This window comes from Chiloscyllium plagiosum, unplaced genomic scaffold (assembly GCF_037043375.1).
Source record: "Chiloscyllium plagiosum isolate Xiang-an unplaced genomic scaffold, Cpla_swu_hap1 HiC_scaffold_39, whole genome shotgun sequence".
Lineage (NCBI taxonomy): Eukaryota > Metazoa > Chordata > Chondrichthyes > Orectolobiformes > Hemiscylliidae > Chiloscyllium > Chiloscyllium plagiosum.
The window spans coordinates 108,782,235-108,786,904 of record NW_028270177.1 but is presented as its reverse complement, the minus strand read 5'-3'; the positions used below and the strand labels follow the sequence as shown (position 1 = coordinate 108,786,904).

At 45.2% G+C, this 4,670-nt stretch overlaps 1 non-coding gene across 1 annotated transcript; it reads right to left on the bottom strand.

Moving 5' to 3' along the window:
- Positions 1–1,027: 1,027 nt before the first annotated feature.
- On the bottom strand, positions 1,028–1,109 carry trnas-aga (transfer RNA serine (anticodon AGA)). The gene has a single exon. It is a non-coding gene; the product is annotated as a tRNA-Ser (tRNA).
- Between the last annotated feature and the right edge of the window lie 3,561 nt (positions 1,110–4,670).

Below are 4,670 nucleotides of genomic sequence, written 5' to 3'. Positions count from 1 at the left end.
CTCAATGGTCTGTAATTACCAGGGTTGTCTCTACGACACTTTTTGAACACGGGAACAACATATGCTATGCTCCATTCCACAGGCACTACTCCTGTAGACAACGATGATTTAACGATCGCCGCCAAAGGTAATCAATCTCTTCCCTTGCTTCCCAGAGGATCCTAGGACAGATCCCATCCGTCCCAGGGGACTTGTCTGTTATCTCACTCTCCAGTATTTCTATCACCTAATCCTTGTGAAACTCAATCTCTACTACTCCAGACGCAAGTATCTCTATACCTTCCTCGCCAACATTTTCATTTTCTATAGCGAACACTGTCGAAAAATATTTATTTAGCGCTTCCCCTATCTCCTCTGACTCCACACACAACTTCCCACGATTATCCTTGATTGTCCCAAATTTAACTCTCGTCATTCTTTTATTCCTGACATACCTATGGAAAGCCTTAGGGTTAACCCTGATCCTATCTGCCAACAACTTCTCATGTCTCGTCTTGGCTCTTCTCAGCTCTCTTTATACGTCTTTCCTGATATCGTTGGAACCCTCGAGCGCTCTAACTGAGTTTTCACATTTTGTCCTAACATAAAACTTCTTGTTCTTCTTGACCAGGGATTCCACTTCCTCAGTAAACCACGGCTCACGCGTTCTATATCTTCCTACTTGCCTGACAGGTACATACTTATCTAGGACACACAGGAGCTTTTCTTTGAATAAGCTCAACATTTTTAATGTGCTCACCCCCTGCAGTTTCCTACCACATTCTACGTGTCCTAAATCTTACCTCGATACATCGTAATTTCCCTTCCACCAGATGAAACTCTTGCTCCGTGGAGTACACCTATCCCTTTCAATCACGAAAGTAAACCTGAGAGAATTGTGATCGCTGTCTCCAAAGTGCTCACATACTTCCGAATCTAAAACCTGGCCAGGCTCGTTTCCCAAGTCTAATCAAATTACTGGCCTGGTTTGCAAAATAGGTGTTCTGAACTTTGAGCGAAAACGGTTCCAGCAGGAAAGCATTCATAACGTAGCCAGCAGGATTCGAACCTACGTGGGGAAACCCCAATGGATTTCTAATCCATCGCCTTAACCACTCGGCCATGACTACAGACAGCGCAGCACGGTTGAGCAATGACCAAATCAGCCGTGATCTCATTGAAAGCTCTTGCTGACTTGAGCTAAATGCTTCCATCTCCTTTCATACCTTTGCTGTCATTTATAAGGTGCGAGACACCAATGTAAAAGAAGGAAAGCACAAAGGTAGGAAAAGATATTTGCAGTCAAACTGAGTCAAAATTATTTATTGAAAGGAAAATCACACTTGGCAATTTGCTAGATCTCTTTGCGAACATGACCAGCAGAGGTAAGCAAGGGAGCTATTGATCTGAGTATTCTTGGACCTGAAGCAAACAAAGGTTAGTGACATATTCATTTCTTTTTCTGGCGAACGAAATGTTCTTTCCTGATGGTTACAATGAAAGAGACGGTTCCCAATAAAAGACAAAGATTCAGTCACATCTAGATATATTTCAATGTGACATGATTCATTTTCCGTCCCAAATTACCCCAGAGATGGAGGGGGTGAGTTACTTTTCTTCACTCTTCAACTCCTCATCACGGAGGTACAGACATGAAACCGCTAGAGATGGAGTACTTGAATTGGGAACCAGTGACACTGAAGGAACTAGGCAAAAGTGAGGACTGCAGATGCTGGAAATCAGATTTTAGATCAGAGTGATGCTGGAAAAGCACGGCAGGTCAGGCAGCATCCGAAGAGCAGGCAAGTCGACGTTTCTGTTGCCAGTCCTGCTGCGTTCCTCAAACAATTTTCGTTTTTGGCTCAGATTTCCAGAAGCTGCAGCTATTTGTTTTATGTTAACCTTCATAATGTTTTGGACAAAACCAATGACCTGCCAGCATCGGAAAATCGGCAGAAGTACTGGTACACTGATATGTTTGCTGAACAATACAACCATTCCATGAGCGGGAATACGATCCGGGCCACGGTGCTGAGAACACCGAATCCTCACAAATAAATAACAAGACAAGGCGATAGATACTATAGTATTTGGTGTAAATAAAACACCCTTTCTGAACATTTTCGTGGCAGATTATTTTCAACTTGTCTTCGAAGATTTACAAAGTGGGAAAAGGCCATTCCGTCCGTGTGCATTGCGGCTAATCAGAGAACCATCCATTCTAGTCGCAGTTTCCAACTTTAGCTCAAAGTCTCGTGTGTTCTAATGTTTCCAGGGCAAATGTCAATGATGTTATCCTATGTTCTTAAATGGCACAATAACGGGGCAGAAGTATGACACTTCCACAACGAATTGGAAGTCTTTTGAGGAACTCGTGCTCATTTTCACCCACAGAGGGAGACACACAGTAAGATACCCCCAAACTGACGGAGGTGTCCGTTGTGTAGAGTTGGAATTTGAAATGGACAATAGGACAAATGCAAGTTTTAAATGCGGAAGCACAGAGGCGACGTCCCGCCAGGACTTAACAGGGGAGCGTCAACGTAGACCACGGTTAAAGCGAAACAAGTCAGACGCGTTATCGATTACGCCACTGGCCCAAGAGGCAAGCCTAGCGTTGGCAGTATGTCGATATGTAATGCCATGGACTTTCACGGAATCAAAATTAAAAAGGTGAACAAGCAGCGAAGATCATCACCAACATTGCTTCACTTCGATTTGTGAAGCAATGCCTTTCACTGGCAAAGGAGAAACATTTGTCCTCAGCTGCCTGCTTCAGGGTCGCCTCCTTCTCTGCTGGAAGTTTCCATCGTTTTATTGACAGTCACGACGCGATTTCATGATCCACTCCAGTGAAAAAGTGTCATGGTGTCATCCAAGCAAGAGCCTGCAGATTCTCAGCGAGAGACCTCCGGTCATTTCGAGCTCTGGATGTGGAATTAGACGAGATGCGTGACACCTTTTATTGGCGCCGCCACTTCACTGCAAATTAGCGGCTCAAAACGAGCCGTTGTTGCAGCAGCTTGATTTGTACCTTCCTGTAGTGCTTTTGCTAAACAACATCAGATAGATCCCATCCGGCCCAGCTGACTTATCTATTTTCACACTCTGCAGTATGTTGTGGTTCTGTTCGCCGAGCTGGAAGTTTTTGTTGCAAACGTTTCGTCCCCTGGCTAGGGGACCTCATCAGTGCTTGGGAGCCTCCTGCGAAGCGCTTCTTTGATGTTTCCTCCGGTGTTTATAGTGGTCTGTCCCTGCCGCTTCCGTTTGTCAGTTTCAGCTGTCCGCTGTAGTGGTTGGTATATTGGGTCCAGGTCGATGTGATTGTTGATGGAGTTTGTGGATGAATGCCATGCCTCGAGGAATTCCCTGGCTGTTCTCTGTCTGGCTTGCCCTATGATAGTAGTGTTGTCCCAGTCGAATTCATGTTGCTTGTTGTCTGTGTGTGTGGCTGCAAAGGATATCTGGTCGTGTCGTTTCGTGGCTAGTTGATGTTCGTGGACGCGGATTGTTAGCTGTCTTCCTGTTTGTCCTATATCGTGTTTTGTCCCGTCCTTGCATGGTATTTTGTACACTACATTAGTTTTGCTCATGTTGGGTATCGGGTCTTAAACTACTGGACGTGTGCCTCACAACACATTTCACATTCAACAACCAGACATACGAACAAATCAACGGAACACCCATGGGATTCCCAATCTCGGGACTCATAGCAGAGGCAGTTATGCAAAGGTGAGAACAAACAGTCCTACCACAAATTCAACCTAAACTCTGGGTCAGATATGTCGATGACACGTTTGTAATCATTAAAAACACGGAAATAGAAAAAAAAACACCGGATCATCAACGCCACACTCACAGGAATCCGATTCACGAGAGAAGAAGAAAAGGATAGCCAACTCCCATTCCGAGACGTGATGGTACAGAGAACACCAAATGGAGAATCCCCTACAAGGGTATACAGGAAAGCCACACACACAGACGAAGTCCTAAACTATGGAAGTAACCACCCCAACACACACAAACGAAGCTGCATCAGGACACTATTCAAAAGGGCCACAACACACTGCAGTACACCAGAACTGCAAAAAGAAGAAGAGGAACACCTATACAAGGTATTCGCCAATAACGGATACCCGCTCAAATTCATCAACAGATGCCTAAGAGAATGACCACGGAACGAGGACATACCACAACCAAAAGGACTAGCCACACTACCATACATCAGGAACATCTCAGAACTGACAGCCAGACGACTGCGACCCCTAGGACTCATAACGGCACACAAACCAACAGCCACGCACAGACAACAACTCACCAGAACGAAGGACCCGATACCCAACATGAGCGAAACTAATGTAGTGTACAAAATACCATGCAAGGACTGCACAAAACACTATATAGGACAAACAGGAAGACAGCTAACAATCCGCATACATGAACATCAACTAGCCACGAAACGATACAACCAGCTATCCTTAGTAGCGACACACGCAGGCAACCAGCAACATGAATTCGACTGGCACAACACTACTATCATAGGGCAAGCCAGACAGAGAACAGCCAGGGAATTCCTAGATGCATGGCATTCATCCACAAACTGCATCAACAAACACATCGATCTTGTCCCAATATACCAACCACTACAGCGGACAGCTAAAACTGACAACCGGAAGCGGCAGGGACAGACC